Genomic DNA, 10,118 nt, shown 5'->3' with positions numbered 1-10,118 from the left:
CGGGAGCCTGACGCGACAGAGAGCGCGTGAGGACGGCGCCTCGCCCTCCCCGACCCTGGGTGCCGGTGGTACGGCCCGTCGCGGGCCTCCGCCCTGGGAGGTGGGGCCAGCCGGGTATGGGGCGGGGCCGGGCTCCCGCGTGCAGCCGGGGAGTGCAGGCTCTGCTGTTCCGGCACGCCCAGGCAGTTCTTGTGCCTCGTCATCATCATCATCATCATCATCATCATCATCATCATCATCATCATCATCATCATCATCATCATCCCATTGATCCTCGAATTTCTCGAGCGGTCTCAGTAACGTCTTCATTTTCCAAGCCCTGAGATTTTAGAAGCCTCTCTTTACTCGTCCTTCCAAAGATGCTGTACTGGAGGCTCTTTCAGGGTCAGGGGAATGAAATCCAGCTTGTTACAGGTTTTGGCATATTAATACACCATGGGGATCGTACAAGGCTCTCCCATGTGGGCAGGAAACTCCCAGTAGTTTGCCAGGTTCTCCCAGAGGGAGAAGTAGGCTATGAGATATCACGCAAGCTTCCAGGAGCTTGCTTTTAAGTCTGGATGCTGGCCCTTGACAGGATTACACAGCGCGGGGGCAGTCCCTGGGTCTGACTGCCTAGCTACTGGGAAATGGGAAATCTGAACGGAGGAGGCCCAGTCCCAATCTGAGCAGGCTTGGAGGTCTCAGCCCCAGGTCCCACACACCTGGGTTCCTCTGCCGGTTCCTTCATGCGTGAGGCTCGTCCGAACGTTTGGAGAGGGACCTTGAGCATGGCTGTAGCTAGGCTCCTGAGCTCTGCTCGGGGTGGGGAGGGAAGCTGGAGCCCATCCCCTCCGAGGAAGCCCCAGGGAAGACAGCCAGGTGCGTGGGTAAGAGACTCTGTCATAATGTAGGAGTATTGTTATTTATTCAACCATTGATTAAACTGATTGAATTGGGCATGAACTCCACTGTGCCTTATGCATATTTTTAATTTTTATTTATTTATTTATTTTTGGGGTCACACCCCGCGATGCTCAGGGGGTTACTCCTGGCTCTGCACTCAGGAGTTACTCCTGGCAGTGCTTGGGGGACCATATGGGATGCTGGGGATTGAACTGGGTCAGCCACGTGCAAGGCAAACGCCCTACCCGCTGTGCTATAGTTCTGTCTAGAAAGTACTAGTGGGGGGAAATTTTTTTTTTATTAAAAAAAAAGCCAAAGGGGCCAGAGCGATAGCACAGCGGGTAGGGCGTTTGCCTTGCACACGGCCAACCCGGGTTCGATCCCCGGCATCCCGTATGGTCCCCCAAGCACCACCAGGAGTAATTCCTGAGTGCAAAGCCAGGAGTAACCCCTGAGCATCGCTGGGTGTGACCCAAAAAAAGCAAAAAAAAAAAAAAAAAAAAAGCCAAAGTGCTAGTGGGGACACATGAAAGATTCCAAAGCTGGCTTGGAACAGCTGGCGTCAATGTGGCTGGAGGCTCAGCGCTTTCTCCTGTGGCCTCTGCTGTGGGGGGAGAGGGGAGCAGTGCCCCATCTTTGATGCAGGACCCGGGAAGTGGTGCAGATGCAGGGAAGGATGGGACCCCTCTCAGTTGCAAGCCCACCAAGGCCTGCAGTGGGCAGACACTCCTCCTAGAGCACAGGAGAGGTGTCTGTGTTGGGGGAGGGGGTTTGGGAGGCAGACCCGAGCCTCTCCCTGCGTCATGGGTCCAGAAGCAGCTCTGCGGCTCCTTGAGGCTCCCGTGCCTGCTCCCGAGGCTTCATGAGTGGGAGCCCAGAGTGCGCTCTGCGACTCCAGGGGTCAGCCTTGAGGAGAAGCCTCCGGTTGCCTGCATGTGTGTCGTCAGTCAGTCGTACCTGACTCCTAGATGGACACAGCTTTGTCTCAGGAAGCTCTCAGATGTGCTCCAGCCAGGTCTCGGGGAGGACGTGGGAGGAAGCCTTTGCTTTTGACCTGCAGCCCAGGTGTTGGGGAGATGCAGAGAGGGCCAGAAGGACCCTCGGGAGACGCTGTTGGTGCGCTGGCCCAGCTGTCCTCCTGTGTGAGTGAGGTGGGAGATTCCTATTGTTCCTTCCAGCTTTAAATTTTTTTCTTTTCTCTCTTTATTAATTTATTTATTTTTGCTTTTTGGGTCACACCCGGCGATGCACAGGGGTTACTCCTGGTTCTACACTCAGGAATTACTCCTGGCGGTGCTTAGGGGACCATATGGGATGCTGGGATTCGAACCCGGGTCGGCCGCATGCAAGGCAAACGCCCTACCCGCTGTGCTATCGCTCCAGCCCCTCCAGCTTTAAATTTTAAAAAAAATATTCACAATTGTGGGGCCGGAGCACAAACAGGAATAACCCCTGAGCATAGGTGGTTGTGGCCCCAAAAACAAAAAAATGAAAAGAATAAAAATATGCAGTTGGTTAACACAATATGGTGTGTCGAGTTCATTTGTTTTTGGTCTATCAGAAGAAAATTGACCTCCGTTGAGGCCTGAGAGATGCTGCAGGGTCAAGGCTTTCCTTGTGCTCACCGACCCTGCACCACATATGGTCCCCTGAGCACTGCTGGGTGTGGCCTCCAAAGCCAAAATCATAAAAAAAGGAAAAGAGGGGCCGGAGCAGCCGCCTGGTGGGCCGGTGTTCGCCTTGCACATGGCCCACCTGGTTCACTCTCCTACACCCAGAATGGTCCTCCAAGCCCAACAGAGTGATCCATAAGCACAGAGCCAGGGGTATACACTGAGCACGACTGGATGTGCCTCCCATACACCTTCCCCCCAAAAAAAGAAAAATAAATAAAGATAGAAAGAAGAGGACCCTATGTTGAATGTAGCCAGGCCTCAGCTCTGGAATAGCCCAGGGGAGCGCGTGTGTGACAACAGTGGCCACCAGGGGGCGCGCCTGAGCACGAGGCCAAGGACAGCCCTTGAGCCGGGCCAGGTGTGGCTCCAACACCTTAGCTGTCCCCTACAAAGGAGGCTTCTGGAGTGGAGGAGCGCCTCCAGACGGATCACCTTGTTGGGATGGAGCCTGCCCTCAGCACAGCCTCGGCGACTCTCAGGAGCTGCATTGTTAGGTGTGGCCAGACGAGCACAACGCTGGGCAGGGGTTTCAGTGATGACCAGCGGCTAGTTCTTCCCAAGACCTACTAGCCCTGATGAACCCACACCTGATCTCCGTGTCCACAGTTCGTCAGAGGCACCGTGTTTGTGTGACATCCAGGGCTTGGTCCTCGGTGTTGTGTGCACACGCACACACATGCAGACATATGCACACACGTGCACACATGTGCACAAGCATGCACGCACACACATGCACCCACACACGCATACATGCACACACGCACACATGCACATGCACACACGCATACACACATGTGCGTACATGCACACACATGCATGTATGCATACACACGTGTGCACACACATGTACACACATACGTGCGCACACACATGCATATGCACACACGTTCACACGCGCATACACACGCGCACGCACACACATGTACACACGCCTATGTGCACACACATGCATATGCACACACATTTACACACACGTGCATACACACACGCATGCATACACACAGAACAAACTGATTATTTCCTGTCTGTGCTGTTGCTCTTCTAAAAAATGTGAGGCCTGAGTACAGCAGGTAGGGCGCTTCTCTGGCACATGGGCCCGCATGCTTTGACTTCTGGTACCTCAGATGGTTCCCTGAGCCCCACCAGGAGTGGTCCCTGAGTGCAGAGTCAGGAGCAATGGCTGCTCACCGCTGGGTGTGGCCTAAAAACAAACAAATGTGAGAGAGGGGAGGAGTCAGTGGTAAGGCCAGGCGTGCATATGACCTGCATTCTGTTCCTGACATCACACTGTCTCCCAGGTGTGGCCCAGGAGACTCTGAGCAGCAGCGAGGTTGCCCCCTGGGGCCTGCAGTACCCATGAAACGCTGCCTTGCTGCCTTCTGGGCTGCCTGGAGCATCGAGGCACTGACCCAGGACACAGCAGGAAGTGAACAAGCCTGAGCCTCCCCGGGAATGGCAGGAGGGAGACAGATGTGTTTGGAGGACCGTCCCTGCAACCCACTGATCTCAGACACAGCAGCGAGGATGCTCCAGCGCTCACCACAGACATTCTGGGCCATAAAAATGCTTGCATACAACTGTAAGCTAACAGAAATTATATGAAACATACAGCTTGCAGCAAGAAGGAAATAAAAGTTAAATAGATTGAGTGGGAAGGAAAAAATTGTTCCCAAATGACATGATTGTCTATGAGGAAAATCCTCCAAAATCAACAAAATTACCTTCCTGGAACTAATAAACAATTCAACAAGCAAGGCTGCAAGGTAAAACATTTATATATAAAATCAATAGCATCTTTGTACTGCCAGTAACAAACATTGACGTTTTCAATTCAAAGCCCCAGACCATTTACATTAGCACGACAGACAGGGCAGGAAGGAGAGAAGGAGAATAAGTTCAACATGACACAGGCTACCAAAAAGGAGGAAAAGAAGGTAATGTTGAGTGTGTTATTTAGGGAAAGCGGAGGGGCGGAGACAGTGCAGCGGGCGAGGGACTTGGGTTCCGCCCCCAGCACCACATACTGTCATTCACCCAAGCACAGAGCTGGGGAAAGTCCCCAAATGCCACCAAGTGAGACTCCCCGCCCCACTACCTGAGGAGAACTGCAGAATCCCAAGAGAAAGGGCTTGTTCCATGCCATGGGAACACACTTCTTTTAGGCAGTGGCTTCAGACTCACTGCAGTCCCAGTCTGAATCCAGCAATTGTTTTGGTAGGAAGTGTGTTTTGGCTTTTGGGTCACCTGCTGATGCTCAGAGCTGACCCCTGGCTCTGTGCTCATGGTTCACTCCTGGCAGGGCTTGGGGACCCTATGCAGTGACGGAACCTGGGTCTGCCTGGTGCAGGGCAGCGCCCTCCTAGCTGTGCTTTCTGCCTGGCCCTCCCAGGAGCCTCTCTAGGCCATAGGATCTGTGGGCCTGACTGGAGGTTATCAGGGAAGGCTGGGGAGGGTTCGCGAGAACTCTGAGTGGCCCATGAAGGTCCCCATTAACCACAGAGACGCAGACAGGCCGCAGCCCCTGCCCACAGCAGTGCCTCCCCTCACTCCTGCCCCTTGTAGAATCACGGGTAGTGCAGAATGTGTCTGTCCCCACGCAGGAAGACCGCCAGCCCTCAAAGGAAGGGGTCTGGCCGCTCTCCATTTGTGTGGAGAGATAAACCCCGGGGTCACATCCATAAACCTGAAACCTGAAACTGGTCAGCAAGGATCAATATTGGACAGGGACAAGCCTCGAGATAAGGCGGCTTTCCCTGTTCTGTGGCTGTCGCTGTGTTTAGGGCTGCAGCTCCACGAGGTGCCCCGGGTATTGTTTGCCCTGACCGGCGCTGGCCACGCCCACCCTCTCACCCTGGCTTTCTTTCGAGAAACCTCTGCCCCGTGAAGGTGATTGCTTTGAGTCCCCACCTCCCCGCCTGCTATCCTGTGTCTTGTCTGGTCTGTGTCCACGATGGGACTAAATCGTGGCAGTTATAAGCTCACGAAGGACGTGGGCGGTGGCACCCCATGGTGACACTCCCAGAGGCAGCAGGAGGCAGACGGCCTGGGGAGACCCTGCAGGGCCCCGTGCTTGCCGTCACACTGAGAACCAGCTTCTATTCCTGGCACCACCAGGGGCCACTCCTGAGCACAGAGTCAGGACTAAGCCCCGAGCACAACTGGGTGCGCCCCCTCCAGAAAGGGCAGGGGAACAAAGCAGGCACGAAATGAGAAGCCGCCACCACTGGCCTTCGTGCCAGCTGGGAGGCTGCGAGCGGGACCCTCCTGGACTGGCCTTGGCAGGGCCTGGGTGCTGTGGGCGGGAGCAGGGGTGTCCGGGCTCCTGCGGTGGGTGGGGGGTCCCTGGCTCTCCTCGGAAGCAAAGGGGTTTTCTTGCCCTCCTCAGAGGCCCTGCCCCTCAGCCTCAGTGCAGGCGGGTCACTGGTGCTACCTGGACACGACATGAGGGTCTTGGAGGGGAACCTGGCCCCATGTCCCCGTGGGCCTGTCCCCTGCACCCCCAGCTTTCGGCTGCCTGTCCTGCTATTCCCACAGTCCTCTGGGCACCTCTGATTGAATCACTCACTTCGGTTTTTCTTTTTTGTATTTGGCCACACCTGGCAGTGCTCAGAGATGACTGCTGGCTTTCACCCAGGGAGCACTCCTGGCCGGGTACGGAGGACCTGATGGGGTGCCAGGGATTGAACCTGAGTCCTACCCCCTCCAGCCCCTACATTTACATTTAAAAAAACTTATCATTATTATTGTTATTGTTGTTGGTTTGGGGCTCCACCTCACAATGCTCAGGGGTTACTCCTATCTCCACACTCAGAAATCTCTCCTGGCAGTGCTTGGGGGACCATAGAAAATGCCGGAGAGTAAACCCAAATCAGCCACGTGCAAGGCAAGCACCCTGCCTGGTGTACTCTGACTCTGGCCCCTACATCCACACTTTAACTGCTAATGCTTGGTCACACCTGCCTATGTTCTTGCTTTTTGGGTCACACCTGGAGATGGTCAGGAGTTACTCTTGGCTCTGCACTCAGGACTCACTCCTGGTGATACTTGGGGACTATGTGGGATGCTGGGGATTGAACCTGGGTTGGACATGTCTGAGGCAAACGCCCTCCCCGCTGTACTACGGTTCTGGCCCACACTTAAGGAAAGAAAAACAGTTTTGGCATCCCTCTCTCCTTCCTGAACCCCACTTCCTCCCCCAGGGCAGAAGCTGCATCTCTCTGTCAGGGCATGGGGCTGGTGTTCTGCATCTGTGGGCACCGTTGGCGTGGCTTCTCACGCAAGGACCAAGGCCCACACATGGCTTGACTGGGGGCAAGCCCTGAGCCTCCCCTTTGCTGCTCCCCGTGGCATCAGAGGATGGGCTTTGTTCTCCTGCTATTCCAAGCAGAGCCCAGGAGGAGGCTGCTGTGGGGAGGCAGTGCCAAGGGGCGGGTTTCTGGGCCACAGAGCACAGTTTCCCACAAGCTGTCCTCCAGACGCTGCACCTTTTACATGCCTGCAGGCTGCAGACATATTTCCCCAGCAGTACACACCTGCACACTGCTGAGATGTTCCCTGTCGCATCTTTTACATGCCTGCAGCCTCCAGGAATGTTCCTGTTGTGCCCCCTCCCCCCCTCTCCCCTCCTCCAGCGTGGTGTCTTAGCTCTGCATTTCTCTGATGTGAGTAAATTTTTGTTCTATGCGGAAAAGGACATTGTTCAAGCCCTTGAGGTCTTCAGGCAGGGCTGGAGCCCCAAGCCCCTGCCACAGAACCGTGTAGATCTGGCTGGTGCCGGAGGGAGAACAGCAACTGCTGCTGAGCGCTGGTGGGCTTGTGCCCACACACGCGACCGAGACACAGGCAGGACCATGCTGGCCTCTGTCTCTGCCCCGTGAGATGTGTGACCACCCTCATTCCTGCTTTGAAGGTCAGTGAGGAGCCCGAGTGACAGCGCGGCAGGGCGCATTTGCCTTGCATTCAGCTGATGGGTTCAGTCCCTGGCACCCCATGTGGTCCCCGAGCACTGCCAGGAGTAAGTCCTGAGCACAGAGCCAAGAGTAGCCCCTGAGCACCACCAGGTGTGACCCCCCCAAAAAAGAAAAAAAAAAACACAAACAAAATACCCAAAGGCAGGGGATCATGGATCATGCTGAGCTCCAGCTCCCGGCTGAGTCTTTCTCCCAGGGGACCAGTGCTAGGCCCAGGGCACGGGGCTCACGTCAGTCACCTCAGGGAAGCTCACTGCTGGCTGCAGAGTGGACAGGTCACCGGAGACCCCGGGGCTGGCAAGTGGGAGGGCTCCCAAGTCAGCAGCACTGCCCAGGCTGCCCGTGGTGTGTGTGTGACCGGGATTGCTCTTGCCCAGACGCTGTGGGCAGGTGCCGGGTGCTGGTCCTCCAGGCCGTGCCCTCTACCAACCTGGCAGAAGTGCCCTGCCGAGGCTTCTGGAGCCTGGTGCAGACTGGGAGCTTGTGCGTCCACAGGGGACCACCAGCAGCTCTGAGCATGAGAGCCGGGCTCACCCTCGAGACCCTCCTGTAGGTAGGGCCCGAACCAGAAGCCTTTTCATTGATCTGTTTGCCTGATACTGTGGCACTTGCTGTGTTCTTGGACATTTCTGCAGGCTGCCTCAATGAATTGAGTTGTTTTTATTTCTATTTATTTATTTATTTATTTTTGAGTCACACCTGGCAATGCACAGGGGTTATTCCTGGCTCATGCACTCAGGAATTACTCCTGATGGTGCTCAGGGACCATATGGGATGCTGGGAATCAAACCTGGGTCGGCCGCGTGCAAGGCAAAAGCCCTACTCGCTGTGCTATCGCTCCAGCCCCCTATTTTTGTTTTTTTGAGGGGGGCCCACACCGGGTATACTACGGGCTGATTCTTGGCTCCTTGTTCAGGGATGACTCAGGTGACTTATGTGGGATGTCGGAATCACACCCAGGTCAGCCACATACAAGGCAAGTGCCTTACCCACTGTACTATTGCTGTGGTCCCAGTCATGACGTTTCTTTTTATCTTTTTTTTTTTTTGATTTTTGGGTCACACCCGGCAATGCACAGGGGTCACTCCTGGCTCTGCACTCAGGAATTATTCCCGGCGGTGCTTAGGGGACCATATGGGATGCTGGGAATCGAACCTGGGTCGGCCACCTGCAAGGCAAACGCCCTACCTGCTGTGCTATTGCTCCAGCCCCCAAGTCGTGATGTTTATTACATGAATTTCCCATTAGAACTTTGCTTTTCTTGTATTCTTTTCACTCAGGGTCGATCCCAGGGTCCCACACATGCAAAGAAAGCGCTCCACTGAGCCCCATCCTCAATCCCTTTTAATTTTTTTTTGGGTTTGCGTTTAAATCATGATCAAAAACCCAAAAGTGGTGCTCAGAACTTAATCCTGCCTTTGTACCCAGGGATCACTCCTGGAAGTGCTTGGGGACTATATGGGTTCCAGGGATCAAGCCTAGGTCAGCCGTGCGCAAGGCAAGTGCCATAACCTGTGTGCTGTATCTCTGGCCCCCGTAGGAGTGTTTTTATTGTCAAGTCCATATACTCTACATTTCATTGGGAATCATTTTATTTTTCCATACATATAGGATGTTTTGGGGGGAGGGTTTGGCAGCTTGCTAGTTTTTATTGAGGTATTATTTACATTAGGGTAATAAACTCTTTCATTTAAAAAATTATTTTATTTGTGTTTTTTGGCCACACCCTTCTGTGCTCAGGGGTAATTTCTGGTGGGCTTGGAGGATCATAAATGTGAGTTTGGTTCAGCCATGTGTGGAGACAGTTCCTACCTCTGGACTCTCCCTCTGGCCCTCCATTGCTTTTTCACCCTTGTGTATTCCATGTTAGAGATCTCTTATGTGTTAGACATCAAAGAATTTTGGCAAACGCAAAATTGCCAAATTTTGTGTACATAGGCCTAGACCAGCAGAGAGCATGTGCTGTCATGGTTCTGGTTTCTCCCCCTGCAGGTCCCCTCTCCTCTCCTGTTCCGGGGCTGTCGTGAGGGGAAGCCTGTGCTCCAGGCCCACCTCCTCCACTCAGCATGTCCCTTGCTCCCGATGCTGCAGTGCCCACGCCTTCCTCCTTCCTCACACTGAGCCGGCTCCCCCATGTGAGTGCGACACGACTTGAAGAGCGTCTCGCTCTTCAGAGAACTTAAATGAGTCTCTGCTTCTGCTGTGGTGCGGTTGCCGTGCCCAGAGCCGACTGCTCTCCAACCGAGGTGCTGGCGCAGGCACTGCCACTGCAGGATGACGAGGGCCCCACGCCGCCCTCTGCCGCAGACCACCCAGTGGAGACCACCGACCACTGGGGACCAGGGTCGAAGGAATCAGGAAAAGTCAGGAATCGGCGAGGGAATGACAGACAGCCACACTATAAGCTGGTGAACTGCTGCAACTTTATTCTGCAAAGCTGTGCTTATATATTGTTTCTCCAAGGAAATAGCAATAAGCAGGGGGTTACAACATCAGGTTACACCATTAGACCACTGCTTTGATGATTACAATACATCATTAGAACACTACTTTGATGATTATAATTCAGCAGAAAAATTATTAACGA

Source organism: Sorex araneus, chromosome 4 (assembly GCF_027595985.1).
Source record: "Sorex araneus isolate mSorAra2 chromosome 4, mSorAra2.pri, whole genome shotgun sequence".
NCBI classification, from domain to species: domain Eukaryota; kingdom Metazoa; phylum Chordata; class Mammalia; order Eulipotyphla; family Soricidae; genus Sorex; species Sorex araneus.
This window is presented reverse-complemented; position numbering follows the sequence as displayed.